Here is an 18,071-nt window from a genome sequence, read left to right as displayed (position 1 = left end):
TTGATGGCCGAGAGCGACGGGGACACAACGACCGGTATGCTTGAAGATTTGCTATCGAGCCGTAACCCCGATTACCTCGGCTAATTGATGGCCGAGAGCGACGGGGACACAACGACCGGTATGCTTGAAGATTTGCTATCGAGCCGTAACCCCGATTACCTCGGCTAATTGATGGCCGAGAGCGACGGGGACACAACGACCGGTATGCTTGAAGATTTGCTATCGAGCCGTAACCCCGATTACCTCGGCTAATTGATGGCCGAGAGCGACGGGGACACAACGACCGGTATGCTTGAAGATTTGCTATCGAGCCGTAACCCCGATTACCTCGGCTAATTGATGGCCGAGAGCGACGGGGACACAACGACCGGTATGCTCGAAGATTGGCTATCGAGCCGTAACCCCGATTACCTCGGCTAATTGATGGCCGAGAGCGACGGGGACACAACGACCGGTATGCTTGAAGATTTGCTATCGGGCCGTAACCCCGATTACCTCGGCTAATTGATGGCCGAGAGCGACGGGGACACAACGACCGGTATGCCAGAGGAATTGCTATCAAGCCGCAACCCCGATTGCCTCGGCTAATTGATAGTCGAGAGCGACGGGAACACATCGATCGACACGTCAAAGACGTTACACAGTTAAGATATGCATTCAAACTGCCTCGGCCATACCAAAGGTAAAAACAAAGGTACTCGATTAATAACGCAAAAGACAGACAAAGAATTGTGATCAAAGCCTCGGCCAGGCCAAAGACCAATAGGACAAACTTTGTTAAAAATGATCGAAAGAAGAATACAGACGACGGCCGTCCCCGTAGGGGTAAGCCTAAACACAACCTACCAAGAGAGTTTTTACAAACACAGAAAAGAAAAGCAAAAGGTTACAAGCATATCAATTGAAGCGCCAAAAGATGGCAGGGAGGAAAGGCTCAATAGTTGGCCTCCGCAGCCTCAGCAATCTCATCCATGAACTGGTCATATTTATCCCACGGGAAGGAGCCGTCGGGGATGGACTTTCTGATTGCCTCTTTGGCCGCCTCCTCGGCCTGGTCCCGGAATTGAACGCACATTTTAGGAATGAGATCATCTTGAAGCATGACAATATCCTTCTCCTTTTGAGCAAGGATAGCCTGTGCGTCCCTGAGCGCCTCCGCCTGCTTCTGGAACCGATCCTCCCACTCGTCCCTCTTGGCAACCACGGCATCGTAAGCACCCTTATACCTCTCCAGCTCATCCATCATCTTGGCCGTGGCGCCATCAGCCTCCTCAACTTTGGCCCTCTCGGCCCCCAGCAGCTTCTCAACTTCCTCCACCCGCCTCTCGGCAGCAGCGAGATCCCGCTTAGCCTTCTCGGCTTTCCCCTTTGCAGCAGAGAGATCAAGCTTCAGCTTTGCGATCAGCGGCCCAGACTGGTCCATGGCCTTTTCCTGCTCCATGGCGCGAGAGCCGGCTAGACGGATCCACACCCCCAACTTCTTATATAATCTCTCACCCTCCGCCACTAGCTCGGAGGGAGGAATTTGCTGAGCTAAGGAGTCAACGGTGACATTTCTATCACCCGCCTTCCCAATAGCCTCCTCAGCCTGCTTCCCTGATTGCCGCTCAGTTAGAACACCGGCCGCCGATGATGGATCTACAAAAAATTTACACAGAGCATCCATGTCACCATGCATGGACACATCAGAAAGTCTGTCATCAGGAATGTCCAACGAACCGGCTAAATCCGAACCGCAAGTTAGATCCGTACCAGTTTGGGCCTTCTTGTTCGGAGGGCTGGTGGGGGCAGGCTTCTCCCCGGCAACGTTGGAAGCAGGCGATGGCTCTTTCCTCTTCTTCGGAGAAGGAACCTTAGCAACGGTCACCTCCTCCTCAGTAATATTGATGACCTCCACGTGATCCTTTTGGGCCACCGGGGTCGAAGAGGGAGTTGGCATCGATACCGCCGCCGACTTGGACGCTGCCTTCTTTGATCTCTTCGGCACGCCTCCGAGAACCCGTGCCTGGGCCGTCTCCAGATCCAACCCCCTCGTCTGCTTCTCCATGATTTCGTTGGGGGATAGTCTGCGATCACGCAATTCAGCCGTAGGACGCCGCTGGACAACCTTCCCGTCCTTATCAAGCCCCAGCCTCTTCAGGTCCTTCTCAGACAGATCCCGACCAAACCGATCTGCAAGAAACCGAACAAGAGTTACATAAAAGAAGTAAAAACAAAGCTCAGAAAAAGGAACATAACGAGCAAAGGTGGGCCTCACACCGACCCCACTCACCCCGGTTGAGGGCCGGTATGAGGCCGACGCGGCATAACAGCTCATCCTGAAGAATAATCTGAGTCGGGGGCAGCCATCCCTCCTCAGCATCAAATAGCCGCATTGCCCGCTCCTCATCCGAGGTAAGAGGGACAAACGAAGCGTCCATCTTAACCTTGCTACCCCGGGAGACGTACACCCATCGCCCTTGCCAGTCTTTGCAAGAAGTAAGTTTGTTCACGGAGACATAGCCTGGCTCCGTCTGTACGCTATACCATCCCACCTTGCCGGATTTTGACGGCCGAAGACTGTGGAGTCGGCGGAATAGGTTAACCGTAGGGGTCTCCCCCTTGAAAACACAGAGCCATACAAAGCCGACTATCGTCCTCATGGCCAACGGATGCAGTTGGGCCACGGCAACGTTCATAGCTTTGATGATGGCCATGACGTGTTCGTTCAGAGGAAACCGGAGCCCATACTCCAGGTGCCTGAGATGAACGCCGATGTGACCCGGGGGAGGGCAGCAGACCGCCTGACCCTCCCCAGGGATAACAATTTTATACCCCTCACCAAGGAAGAAGTGATCTCCGAAAAGAGTCTCTCCGGAGCTGCTCGCGAATTTGTTTGTCCAGGTACGGTCGAGGCCAGTCGTGCAGGCCTCACCATGGTCCGGGATAGTCGTCCTCCCACCATCAACGGGAGCCCCCTTAACATCGTCATTAACGTCATCAGCATCATCCTCACCCTCCAACTCCTCCACGAGGGGCAAATCAGCTACGGGAGAAGGAGACCTAGGGCCCCCAAACCTTAACGGGATGGCTTCTAGTATCCCCTCCTCGTCAAGACGCGGCAGGGAACCCCCCGGCGCAGAAGTACTAGTCCCGGCATTAACAGAAGACATGTTCACAACAAATTACTAGCAAGATAAAAAAGAATTTGTTTGTTTACCTCGAAGAAAAATACTCGCCGAATCGAAGACTAAAGATTGGAAGAAAAAAGCAGCCCTTGAAGGTTTAGAGAAATGAAGATTTTGGGAGAAAATTTAAGAAAATTTGAGGAAATGAAAATAATGGCCAAAATCACGAAAAACTGCCCTATTTATAGGGAAAAGCCCATGGAAGAGGACCAATCAGGGCACGGCCCATGAAGCGTCAACCAATCAGCGAACGGACACGTGTCGGACATGCGACCACGGAATGTCAATCGTTGCAACAGTTGAACGTCAATCAATGCAACAGTAACTAAGCGTCTCCAACACGCCAATTCACATCTCTTCGCCCATTCACCTTCCTCAACAAATTCCTAAATACATGCTCTCCGCCGGCCACCTGATCAGCCAAGTTAGGAAGCACCGGCCGGGGGCAACCAAAAACAACCGGCACTCCCAGCCCTGGTCTCGGCCAGCGTCACATTCTTTTCCACATCGGATCCCCTTTACGCATCCATGTGGAGGGGGGATATGGTACGGCCTAACAAGAACCACGCCGACGGATCAGAAGAAGCCGATGCAGAAATTTTTGCAAAAATACTTGCGCAGAATATACGCTCAACGTACATCGGAGCCCATACCACGGCATAGACTACGCTGGGGGCAAATTGATGGGGCATATTCTGCACCACTGACCAAGTCAACATATTGAGCAAGGTCAAAAGTATCCACAAAGAAAGTCAAAGACTTAGACATCTCTAGCCGACGCATCCTATCGGCTGTCACACTGGTCTCGGCATGGCAACCCACCCGGCCGGGGGCACATATCCGCGTACTCATATCCAAGACCCCTCGGCCAGCCTGCCATAGGTCCATCGGCCGAGGGTAGAACGGTCTTTCCACCTGCTACCACTTGGCCACTACGTGACAAAAGGTGAAAGCCTATAAATACTCCTCAACCTTCATTGAGGAGAGGATCCACAAATTAACCTAATAACCACTATTCATCTGGTAATATCTTCCTTATCTCTCTACACTATACAACTTAGCCAAGTAACAACAACTTACCTCTCTAAGTTAACTGACTTGAGCGTCGGAGTGAGTACGCTCGGCCAAAGCCGAGCCCTCAGTTTGTTCATCGTTTCAGGAGACCGCAAGGAGGATTCAAGCAAGGACATCATTCTACGAGCTACGAGTGGTAACAAATATCTGCTCTGGAATTACACCCGGAACAGTTTTAAATTTAGTTCATTTAGTTTAGTTAAATCAAATCAACCAAAAATCCCCAGTTTGTGACCTTAGACAGACTAGATAACAAGTTGATAGCGACTACCTCCCTGTGGATATGATAACCAGCTTACCTCTACTGCATAAGTTTAGGCCGGTTAGGTTTTATTTTTGATAGGTTGCGATAATCCTCATCAAATTTTGGCGTCGTTTCCGGGGAGGCAACTAGTTTATTTAGTTGTTTTACTTCAGTTTGTTTTATTCTCAAAGGATTTTTATTTCCTTGAGACAGTTCTTATTTTTTTCTCTTAGTTTTGTTTATGCCCAGGTCCAACAGGTCAGAGTTAGTACCAACTAATCCTGAACTAGAGAGGACATTTCACCGTAGACAAAACTTATTGAGGGAAATTCGTCGAGAGGAAGCCTTGAGTTTGCAGAAGCTCAGTCTTTAGAGGAAGACTAATCTATTTCTGCAACCGTTACTAAATCTGCGAACATGCCTAACATTACTAGTCATTCTGAGCCGATAGCTGATTCTATTCCTAAGGGTTTCAAGCTTTCAACTGATGAGGGGAGTATTTTTGATATTCGCCCCACTTATATTAATCTGGTGGAGAGAAACCTGTTCAGAGGAGTAGCTGGTGAGGATCCAAGAAAGCATATGGAGATCTTCACTGATTACTGTTCTACTATTTCTGCTACTAAGGGAGTGACCCAAGAGAAGATTAAGGAAGTCTTGTTTCCTTTTTCTCTTACTGATGGAGCCCAGGAGTGGTTGACTGACTTGGATAAGACTTCAGCAGAAATTACTGATTAGAATACCCTAGCTCTTGCTTTCTACAAGAGATACTACCCTCCGCAGAGCACTAATGCATTGAGAGGGCAGATTACAAGTTTTAAACAGAATTCGACTGAGAAATTGTATGAAGCATGGAGTAGATTTAAGAAGCTGATTAGGTCTGTCCCACATCATGGGTTTGGCCAGTGGTTATTGTGCAACCAGTTCTACAATGGGTTGTATGATGACCACCGTGCTGTTTTAGATGCTGCAGCCAATGGAAGATTTCAGAAGAATATCGATGACGATAAGGGCTGGCACATTATAGAGGAGACACTAGTAGAAATAAGACGATTGACATCGGCACAATGGCATCGGTTCTACTAATAACCGATGCCAATTGATGTTAAAAGTGATATTGGCATCGGTTATGACAAAGGAACCGATGTCAATAGTGTATTTTGAGTAATTGACATCGGTTGTTGATTTGAACCGATGCCAATCGTATTAGGGTAAAATTTTAGCTGCTGTTAAATGAGGTGTTTCCTCAATCACAAATAAAACATAGAAAACTCAGATCTATACTGAATACTTTATCCTCTCACTTGGCAACCTCTCAACACTTGATCCAGCACCACCGGTTGTTTTGCTCTTATCCTCACACCCACCACCACAAGCGACATCCATATACCGATATCAACCCTCCCGCATACTCCAACATTCCTCCGTCACACAGCCTCATCCCATCCCATGTCAGCTTCTATTTCTTCATTCTCGATATAATAGGTATAATCTCCTTTTTGTATAATTCCAATTAATTTTGTTTATGAGTCACTTTTGGAATCTCATTTTATGCTAAATCGACTATATTTAATCATTGTATGATATTGTTATTATTATTGTTGTTGTTTTTTGTTTCTATTTCAAGTATTAGGATTAGATGAATTGCCTGCTAGAGATATTTTTCCTGAAAATGACCGTGGTTACTGTGTTCCGAGCAGTTTCAATTTAGTACCAATTTTATACTTAATGAGGGTTACTTTCTTAATCAATAATCTTATTTTCTGCCAAATCGAATAGGTGATGGGGTCGACGAATGGGCCGTGTTTCCAATTCAAATAATTGGAGATGGATATTAGTAGGTAGTAGCAAACCTCTTTGATTGATTACTTTTATCTGACACATTTTTTTAGTGTAGCTGTTGTGGTTGCGCTGTTGTCTCATTATTTATAGTTGTTATTTCGTTGTTCACATATATGTCTGATTCCCAAAGGGTTTATAATGCTTTGATGGTGCATGAAAAAAAGAGGCTGCCTTGATTTCACCTTATGCTCTTGAAACACTACATACTCTTTTCTAGTTTGTTTTTCTATGTGAAAGCTCTATCTAATATAAGGTATTAGATTAGCTTTAACGAATATTCTGCTTGTTGATGAGTATTTTAATGAAAGTAAACAAATAATTGGGATAGAGGGAGTACTACTCATAACGCATTTACTGAAATGAATGAACTCGTAATGATGTTCATTTACATAGTTGGTAAAGAAGTACTCTTATTGAGTAGCATTGTTGTTGTTGATTAGTTAGGAGAACTAGTTGTAACAAATGTTTAGTAAAATTGTATATATTAATATATTTTCATCACACATTTGACTTGAGATATTCTAATTGAGTGTTATCTCATGGATCATATAGTGGGTTCAATTATGGGGATACTAGTCATGTTACGAGATTATGTCCATGACAGATTTGAATGTACATAGTGTTAAGTTAGATGATGAAAAGGCGAATGTAGTAGTCCTTGTCTTTTTGATAAATTATCATGGCTCTCGAGGTATTGCGTCAGTTACATGGCTATGAAGATTAATAGGTTGGAGTAGTTCTTGTCTTCTTGATACTTTATCACGGCTGTCCAGTAGTTCGTTAGTTATATGGTTATGAAGATTTGGCGGTACAAGCAGAGTTGTAGTAAGCTTATATATCTTGACAAAAGTCTTTTGTTATTTTTTATGCAGAATTCTCAAGGAACTTCAACAAGCTGATTTCAGACCTGAACAGTGCCACCCTGAAGACTTGATGCATGTGAGAGATATGTGAGATAGGTCAGTTTATTAGCAAAGGAATTTGTGCCTGTGCAATATGTAAGATAGGTCAGTTTATTTGCTCTACTACTTGAGAATAGCTCATTCTATGATAATATTTGATTTATGTATAGTTTATTTGATTCTCATAGGGCCTATAATGGTGAGAATGGACATGACTTGATAAGACGTTAACTAAGTGACTAAAAGAAGGGCGAGGCAAAAGCTACTCTTGGTTAAGAATAGCTCATTGTGAATTAGTTATGCTTTTTTTTAGGGGTATTTAAGTGATTCTAGTTCTAATTTATGCTCTTCTATGTGGTATCTAATTTCAAATTTCACAATTTCAATGTTTAGGTCGTTTTAGTTGTCTTTTCACTTCTCTATCTCTTCTTCATTCCTCTCTTTCTTTTGACTTCAATGGATCAGACTCACAAACTCGGTTCAGATACTCGCTCTTTCTCTACTCATTTTTTTGCTTTGTGTTCCTGCATGTTTGTTGTTCTGATGCATATCAACAGTTCAGATACTCGCTCTTTCTCTAAACTCTGCAACTGAAAACATGATAATTTACGCACTTGCTAATGTTTGTTATTCTGATGCATATCAATAGTTTCCACATTTACTAAGAGAAGTTCACGAATATGTTAATCTATGCATTCCTATTGAATATTTATCGGATTCTGGCGGCCTGAGTTAGATTGAATGGTGTTTAATGCAGTATTATGCTATTATAGGCATTCAACGCAATTTGAGGGCATATTGCTGGTGTTTGTCAACTGCATGCAATTCACAACCATACTGTTGACATGTTTTCATTATCGGCATTGGTATATGATGATTGATCCCACTAGGGAGTATTTGGCCGTCTCTTTTCAGGTACTTGCTAACTGTTATATGTTCATCCTTCAGTCTTAGTATTCTACATTAGAGCTGGTAAAAGATACCTGACCTAAGAAACCTGACCGGTGGTGAATCCCCCTGCGTTTATGGTGTTATAAGAACTCAATAACACAAGTTTCCATTGCTTTTTGCCACATGTTTGTGACATTTTTGTTAATGTCTTCTTTTCTGATGCTTAGTTTCGGAAGTACTTCGTTTAGGATCAACTTTTAGTTGTGTAATTGCAGAATATGGCCTACTTTCCTCACCATTCAGTATAAATGCATATTGATTGCTGGTCGTACTCTGATAGGCGTATTAAACAATTTTCTCATCCTAAATTGTTCTAAATTTTAGTTTATTTCTCTTTCTAAGCTGTTCTAAGTCATAGTTTAGCTAATAATATATTGTTCTTGTTTACCGTGTGTTTCAGGTTTAGTAATAACAGTTGAAGAAATGAACGAGGTTCAGGAGGCTTTGGCTTTATATTGTAAATTTAAAATATATATGATGTAGTGAACGGTTGATTTACATACTCGAATAGTTAGAGGTTTTCATGTATGTGATTTTGTTGTTGGATACAATTCGTTGAATGGTTGTATTGGATTCGGATTTGTTGGTATTGAAGTTATGAAATTTGGATTGTTTAATTTATAAAGAGATATTGTCGAATTTTTTATAGCTTTTAGAAAACAAAATGCAGGTAATATAATTTATTTATTAATCAGGCACGTTTTTTTTTTCATTGTTGTAATTGATGATTGACATCGGTTCCTAAGTTACAACCAATGCCAATAATGCAAAAATTGGCATCGGTTTTTATGGTACAACCGATGCCAATATGTGTAAATTGCCATCGGTTAGAACCGATGCCAATTGAATAACAACCGATGCCAATATGTGTAAATTGGCATCGGTTCATGAACCAATGCCAATTCAAAAAAATGTCATTGGCATCGCCCGCATTGGCATCGGTTGGGAACCGATGCCAATCATTGTTTATAACCGATGCCAATTGCATTAATTGTACTAGTGAGATGGCTACCCATTGTGCTGAATATGAGAATACAAGGAGTGGTACTAGCACAATCGCTGGAGATAATAGTGCAGTTGTGGCTCAACTGGAAGCAATGAATACAAGATTTGATAAGCTAGAGATGCAGGCTGGGGGAAATCAACAGACGGTTCATCTGTTGTCTAGACAATAGACCGTCTCATGTGAGAGATGTGGTGCTGAGAGCCATAATGCAGTGGAGTGTTTAGCTGAGAAGGAGCAAGTCTATGCCTTTCAACAATTTAGGCAAGGAGGCTCTTACTTTAATAATCAAGCTGGAGTTCATCCCAATTTGAGGTGGTCTAGCCAAAATGTTTTGATTCCTACACCTCCATCGCCGCAACAACAAGCCTATATTCCGCCCCATAGAACTCAGCAACAAGGCTTTCAAAAGCCTCATTCTTTCCCACCGCCGCATCAGCAAGGTACTTCTTCTAGTGGTGATAATGATATAGCCGAGTTGAAGTCAATGGTGCAATCACTTGCACTTCAAATATAGAAAAGTGACCAAGCAAAGGATGCTTCTATTAAATTGCTTGAGTCCCAATTAGCTCAATTGGCTACTAAGCAAGCTTAAAAACAACCGGGCCAATTACCGTCGCAACCCGATAAGAAACCACATGAGACGGTAAATATGATCAATTTGAGGAGTGGTATTTCCTATGAGGGACCCAAATTGCCAAAGGAGAATGCTGAATTTTCAGACTCGGAGGTTGAAGCTACTGTTCATGGGAAGGCGTCTTTTGACGAAATAGTGACTGATTCACGTGGTGTACTCGATCGACCAGTTTCTGATGGTCGATCGAGCAAGTTTAATGAAGAAATGCTCAATCAAAGGGATAATAATGCTCGATCGAGCACTGAGGAAGACAAGCTTCTCGATCGATCACCCCGAACTGCTCGATCGAGCAATAATTCTGAGAAAATCTCTCGATCAAGAGGTGTTGCTCGATCGAGTGACATTAATGCTGAGAATGGTGATTTGTCATCTAAATCTAATTTGGACGATAAATCTATGAATGAAGATAATTCCTATAAGCCTCAAGTTCCATTTCCAGGGAGGCTACGGAGTACAAAGACAGAACAACAATTTGGTAGATTTGCCGATCTTCTGCAAAGTCTTAAAGTTAACGTGCCGTTTGCCGAATTACTCACTCAGGTACCCTCTTACTCAATTTATGAAAGAAATTCTTTTACGTAAGAGGAATATAGATGAAATTGAAACGGTGGCTTTGACTGAGGAGTGCTCCGCACTTCTTCAGAATAAGACTCAACCGAAATTAGCTGACCCGGGTAGTTTTTCAATTCCTTGTCATATTGGGACTTACTTGCTTGATAATGCACTTTGTGATTTAGGAGCTAGCCTAAGCGTCTTACCTTTATCTCTTACAAAAAATCCTGGTTTGACAAAATTTCAATGCACAAACATGACCGTACAGATGGCCGATCGCTCATTATCACGGCCGTTAGGAGTCTTAGAGGACATCCCTGTTAGGATCGGGAAATTCTTTATTCCCGTTGATTTTGTAGTCTTAGACATACCCGAGGACTCATACACTCCCATTATTTTGGGAAGACCATTTTTGCATACTGCTCATGCAATAATTGATGTCGGGGCTAAGACTTTGACCTTTCAGGTGGGTGGGGAGGATTTGACATTCACATAGTCCAGTGTTCGCAGGGCGTCCATGCAAGTCATGCTCTACTACGTTATTCCATCTATAGACCCCGACGAGGATCTCTCTAGTACTAATACTAAGTCGTATATTGTTGTTATGACACCTCCGCCCCAGTCTGAGAGCGAATTGGAGGACCATTCAGCTGTTTTTGTTTCTATAGGACTTGGCGGAATGGATAGTGGAGATCCCGTTACAAGACTTGGTGCATTGCAATTGGAGCCTAGCACTGATGGCATTAAAGATCATGGGGGCCATGAAAAGAAGAAGCCTGATAAAGCAAATCGGAAGGCTGCGGATTATAAGATGTGCTATTCCCCTTCCGATGGCTCAGTTGTTTGGAAATTGAAGACGGAGGTCACAAATGCTGAAGGGACCTCGTCGAGCCAGAAGCCCAGCTGTGGGCTATTTAATTGCTTCAAAGGATGAGTCGGGGTGCTATCCCGTTTGTAAACATTTTGTAATTTGGATTTTCGCTAGACATCTAATTAGTTATTAGCTTTAGACTTTAGTATTAATTTCGATAGATTTATTTAGCTTAGGATGAATATAGACGGTGTATTTTTGTTTTTGGTATTTTGCGGTAAGTATTATTGCGTATATTGCAGGTCTTGGGAGAATTACGAATCATTGGGAAGCGTGCTAAGGAGGAAGTACTCGATCGACCACTTTATGTGCTCGATCGAGCAAGTGCCCAAATGGAACGTCCTCGATCGAGCAGTTCCAAACACTCGATCGAGCAAGAGCATTTAAGGAATTGTCGATCGAGCAATTTTAACCACTCGATCGAGCAAAGTCCAAGCACAAGAAAGAAGTCCTCGATCGAGTATTTTCAAAGTACTCGATCGATTAACTTGAGGAAGGATGTCCTTGATCTAGTAACTGTAGTTTACTCGATCGAGCTGTTCTGGCGCATATTAGACGAGCGACTCTTCTTTTCCCTTATTCTATTTTCAATTGCTTGACCTTATTTCTTCCCCAAATTTTTCGACCTCATTGAATCCCTTGACCAAATCTCCCAAATTCTTCCCCAAATTTGCCAATCAAATCACCCAAATATATTCTAAGCACCAATTAAACCAAAATACCCTTGTTTGCATCATTAATTTTCGATCTAATTGGGGATTTTTGAAGCTAGGGTTGTGAAAGTCGAATTAATTCGTTTATTTGAAGTTTTCATTGTTTTTAATTGTTTTTATTTTTTGGTAATCTACCAAGTAAGTTCCTTTCCCCTTCTTTAATGTTTAATTGCAATTTTCCCCTTATTTTATACGAATTAAGGTTGTGAAATTAGTTTGGGGAAATTCAATTTTTTTTGCTAAATTGTTAATTGGAACTTGAATTTAATTATAGTTATGGAGAGTAAAAAGGAAGCCGGATTCGAAGAGCCCAATTCGACGCCCTCTGCGTCGACTTCGACGGGCCAGGCGACTGTTTTCTCCACCGTTGTTGTTCCTGTCGTGGCCCCTGCTGTTGCCACGATGTCCGCCTTGGTCGTGGTCCCTGCTGCCACCACGCCTGTTGTTACTATGTCGGTGTCGACCCCTGCTATGTCGACTACCGCCGCTGCCGCTACTGTCACTGTTGCTGCCTACTTACTTGCCCAGTTTGATGGATGGTTTGGGGAAGTTATACATTGTACGTGTTATTGCTCTTTATTCTTTTTATCTCCTTTAGTTTAGTTTCATTTATATTGCATTTGAGTTTGTGTTTCCCTTTTCCTATTATTCTGCTGGTTGTATGCTGGAGGATAATGAGGGCATTGTCCGTTTTGGTTTGGGGAGGATAATGCACATTTTGAGTCTGCATCTGCATTTGTTTTGCATTCACGTTTATTGCATTTTAGCTTTCATTTTTATTTAATTCTAAAAAAAAAATTAGAAAATTTCGAAAAAAAAATACACGTTTATTTTTCCATTTAGGTTGAGTCAGAATGGAGTTTTTCTATGATGACATTGCACTGTAAATAGTCAATTTGCTTAAGCCTTCCATAAATTACTACTTTTTAGCAAAATCTTTGCATTTCACGAATTTTTGTTTTGAAATTAAATTTAACGAATAGACTTGACTTAAAATTTTGGCAAACTACTTATAAATTTTAAGGAATTAGAACTTTATAAAACTGGTGTCATCCATGACCAGTTTCATGTAGGTTTGTGAGTAGTTACTCCTTGCATAACATGTAATATCAAATGCATAAGTATGAAATTCAATTGCTTTTTGCCTGCATACATTCGGGTTAGTGGCCGGTATCACATGTAAGAGAGTGCTTGCAATTCCCTTTTATTTCATTTTTACCCATAAGCTCCACTTAGCCAAAAATGGCCTATTTTTAGCCCCTTTAACTACATTCCAAATCTTAAGCCTACCCTAGTCAAGCTAATGTAGTACTTATTGGTTGAGGTATGTTTTATTGCTATTTTGGTTCATATTGAAAATTGTCGGTGGAATGAATGAAAGGAGAAGGAAGAATTGAAAAAAAAATCGAAAAAAAAAAGAAAAAAAAACAAAAAAAAAACAGAAACTCGAGACAAAAAAAAGGAAAGAAAGAAAAAATGGAAAAAGAATTTGAATAATATCGATTTTACTCCTATGCTCTAATTTTATCTTATGAGGAGTTGTTTATATTTGGTTTAGCGAGTTTTATGCCAAATAAAGGCATTGTGTTTAATTTTGGAGTTGGGTTAGAATTGGATATGGTTTATTTGGTTTTGTTAGGATACGAGCTTGGCCTATACCCTCTCATTCCCAAAATGTTTTGCCTCTTCTTACCCATAACCTCACTTTTCCAAACTATTGTAAGTACTAACCATGTGATAGGACCTTGATTGGATGGAATGTATGTGCACGGTAGCTAGAATTGTCTATTATACTAGATTGCATGCATGTTTATGTCGGTCGTAGTCTAGGTGAGCGACTATATTTTTATTTCTCTCTTACATTTATACGCTTACCCTTTGCTTCATTGAGAGAGAGTGACCCGTGAGAGTCCATTTTTGAAAGTCTTGCAAGGTCGAAAGTTCAACTATTTCTAAAACAGTTATAAATTCGTTTGCTTTGACGCATTGCTAATAATTGCTAATTTTCATGCATTAAATGGTTTAAGTAGACGATTTGGAGCTAGCTCCGAGTTTTACTCCTTTCCACTAGTCTCTAGTTTAGTTGCATATAGTTTGCTTGGGGACAAGCAAAGGTTTGGTTTGGGGAAGTTTGATGCGTGCTATTTATATAGTCTTTTTGTACTTATTTTGCACGCATTTCTATGCGATCCCTGTAGTTTTAGGCTACGAAATGCCCCGAATGGTCTACTTTGGTTTGTTTGGCTTTAATTGCAGGAACGGACCCGGAAGGTGCAAAACTGAGCTTGTAACTGCCCCTATAGCTTGCATTTAGGAGATGGATGGAATTGGAGCGAAAATACTTCTGCCATGGGATGCGTGAAGTCGTCTTGGAAGCTAATCAACGTCCTATGTGCTGACACAGTGGTAGCTAACTCGATCGAGCATGTTGACTGACTTAATTGCTCGATCGAATCCTTTTTGGTGCTGAAGACTCCTCGATCGAACTCCTGCCATGTTCGATCGAGATGAGTGTTTATGGTGTTCCTCGATCGAGTAGGTGCTATGCTCGATCGAGAGAATTTTGCTCGAGTAGTTTCGATCGAGTAGTTTCAATTTAGTCGATCGAACAACCTGTGGTCTGACGCAAGATTTTATTGTGTAATCTTATTTATTTATTTATTATATTAGGTATCTTATTTAGTTAATAAATATATCTCTTATATAAATAAGAAAGACCTAATTAGGTTAAGGTAAGATTCATTCAGTTAGTTATCAGTTTTGCATCGAGATTAGGAGACTCTTGTTCGACGCTTGCCTTTCGATTTCTCGGATCTTAATTTGTGTAATTCCTTAATCTCTTCTTATTCAACTTAATTCTTAGTATTAATCCCTATTTGCAACCTTTAATTCTCTTGTCTCTTAATTACTGTTTGGGTTATTAGAATAAATATTTAGTTTATGAAATTTTTGTTAATTCATCTTGAAATCATGTCAAGTCTAGTTCTATCTATTGTTATTAGTTTTATTACCGTTATGAGCAGTTAAATCCCAATTTCTAGGATTAGGGGAGCCATGATAGTAAAACAATGACGCTATAATTAGATTTAGGAGGCTTTAATGTGAGAATTGTTTTATAGCAATATAACAGTAATTATTTAGTTGAGTGCACGCGACTATTTTAATTAATCCGGTTAAATTCAGACCTAGATCGGAAGATTGGAATGAATAGACCAGTTATGAACAATAAACTACCCTAATCAGAGCGGAAGCTATTTAGGAAGAATAATCTAGGGCGGATAGCGGACCGGAAGGACCTTTCCACTACCTTTCTCACTACGGACCGACTGACCTTACCTTTAGCTGAATTGCGTAATATCATGGTGAACCGACATCCTAGCATCTTTCTCTCTATTTGATCACACTCTATTTCATACTTGCTAGTTTTAATTGTTATTTCTCTTATTGTTTTAAATTAATTCATTTAGTTTAGTTAAATCAAATCAACCAAAAAGCCCTAGTTTGTGACCTTAGACAGACTAGATAACAAGTAGATAGCAACTGCCTCCCTGTGGATAAGACACCCAGCTTACCTCTATTCCATAAGTTTAGGCCGGTTAGGTTTTATTTTTGATAGGTTGCGATAATCCTCATCACCCATACACCAAGGTGCCTTACCAAAGACCACCCCAGTGTATAAAGGTGCTACCATCTCGGTTGCACGAGGTAAGTAGATCAAATAAACAATAACAGAACATCTATTAAATAACTTTATACTTGACATCATAAACCAACGTGATAAAGATACAACATATAGGACTAGAAGAACTACTGAACGTGGGTAACAACGACATCTATCTCGGTAGCATGATGACTAGATTCCCTTCCATGTCCCGTAAGAATCAAGATTAGCTGTACCTGCTAAACCAACTGATCACCATCCCCGAATGGATCACCACAGTTTTAAAAAACAACAATGGGGGTATGTTCACTAAGTAATAAAGGTAAGAAAATTACAATGAAAGCAATGACACAATTCCACACCCTTTCCACGTTCCCAATCATGTCTCTGTTCTGACTGCACAATTAGGTGTGTAATCGTACCAGTGGGGGACCGTAGCCTTGCCTGTTGGAGCCGGTGTCCTCCAGTTAGTGCGGATAACGTTATTGCACGTACACTTGTACGGACAAGTGGGAGCTTGTTGGGGCTGGTGTCCTCCACAGTTAGTGCAATGACATATAAATCTCTAAAAGGATCAAAGGGTATACTTTTGTATTATTATCAGTTGGTCCACGTTTATCAATAACGGTTGGCTTGCTAGATAAGTTTGACGTTATTGTCATACAGATGGCGGTGATCAACTGGTCCCTAAAAGTCACACATATAGGATACGTTTGAGAGATGTGACGGTATGAAAATACAGTCATATTGATGCCTAATATGACTAAGCGGTTAGTCGGAGTTATTGACTAATTATTAGTCAAACGCGATGTTGAGATAATTATTTAATACGGATTAAATAATAATGGCTAAGGTGAATTAAGCAGTTAATTCGTAAATTGAATATAAACGATTATATTTAATTAATGTATATTGAATTTAATTAATTATACAATATTGTCATTATCGGACAAGTATTAATATGTCGACTAATTCATGTTACTAGTCGATGTTTTATTATCCGATAACGAGTGACGATTTATAATTAAAAACTCGTCATATACTTTTAGCAATTCGAGTCGGACCACGAGTTAAATAAGGAGAAAGTGGAAAGCCCACTCCCCCCTTGAGCTCACGGTTTGGACGAGTGAACAAAAGGAGAGTCCTTCTCTCCTTTTGACCTAATCATTGTCATTTGCACAAAATTAGGGTTTTGGAGGCATTCTCTCTGAAATTCTAGATCTCACACCAGAAAACTCACAAAAACTCTCTCAATATTGCAAGGCAATTAGAGAGTACTTTCTAGCACAAGGGGCATAGTCTCAGACGATCTTGGGTGCAACAATTAGGAGGAAATCTACATTGATTTCTGTTCATTAGGCCGAATTGCACAAGGACCCGAGGTTGTTTCTTATTCTTTTATCGTTTCTCTTGTTTTTCGTTTATGACAATTAATCACATGATAATTTGCGTTATAGTCCTTAATTTTAAGGGGTTTTATACGGATATTTCCCTACAAGTGGTATCAGAGCGAGGCCACGTAAATTTTTCATCGTGATTTTCATTAAACGATTTGAATCGATAATTTTTTTTTGCATTGAAAACCGTGAGGCCGAATTTTTTTTACACGGCTGTCGTTTTTTTTGAAAACCGTGACATCAGTCGATCATGGACTGTATTGTCTCGATCGATTGGTTTTGTTTTCGATTAATTTTTGCATATTGTTATTATAATCGGTCTTTTTAGCAATATGTTAAGGTTTTGTCAATTGTTGATTTAATTTAATACGGATTAGGTTTAAATTGCAATTGGTTTCATTTTGTCAAATCGATTATATTGAGGGATTTGTTGTTGCTCTCGGTTGAGCCATGAAAGAGAAAAAAAAAAATTTGTTTTTTTTCTGGCCGTGCTGAAAAGAAAAAAAAAATTTGTGTTTTTTTTTGGGCTAAATTTGTACATAATACGGATTTTGTGCACTCGCTTGATTGTGAAACGGTTCACACACGTACCATTTAGTTATTTTAAAGCGGTTTAAAGTAACGGATTGTAATGAATTAAAATTAAGTTGATAAAAGCGGTTTTGTCATATAATTTTAAGCGTTAAAAGGTGGTTTGGATAAATTTAACATAATTACGGAATTATGTCACGAATAAATTTTTGTTTTAGTTGATGCATTTTTATTTATCGTTACTTTTGAATGCCATGAATGTTTTTATTACGTATTTAATTTTACAAACGATTGTAACTTAGTGTGGCCTTAGTAGAACGTGTTACCGTAATGATGGAACACGGTCTTGGTTGTATTTTGAGATCTCGCATCTCCGTTTTGGATTTTTCCTTGTAATTACAGTTTTAATTTAGAATGTAAATAGGTTTATATTTTGTAAATTTTAAATTGTAATTTTGAGAAGACCAAAGATGGAGAATCGGATGCTCACTCCTGCTACATGGATCAAGATAGAACATCAAGACAA

At 40.8% G+C, this 18,071-nt stretch overlaps 1 long non-coding RNA gene across 1 annotated transcript; it reads left to right on the top strand.

Annotated features, from left to right (window-relative positions):
- The first annotated feature begins 5,688 nt into the window (after positions 1-5,688).
- LOC141612914 (uncharacterized) lies at positions 5,689-7,482 on the top strand. Its single transcript, XR_012529208.1, has 3 exons — positions 5,689-5,970; positions 7,200-7,334; positions 7,418-7,482. It is a non-coding gene; the product is annotated as an uncharacterized LOC141612914 (long non-coding RNA).
- The last annotated feature ends 10,589 nt before the right edge of the window (positions 7,483-18,071 follow it).

This window comes from Silene latifolia, chromosome 1 (genome assembly GCF_048544455.1).
Source record: "Silene latifolia isolate original U9 population chromosome 1, ASM4854445v1, whole genome shotgun sequence".
NCBI lineage: Eukaryota > Viridiplantae > Streptophyta > Magnoliopsida > Caryophyllales > Caryophyllaceae > Silene > Silene latifolia.
The sequence above is the reverse complement of the archived record's forward strand: the minus strand, read 5'-3'. Positions and strand labels throughout refer to the sequence as shown.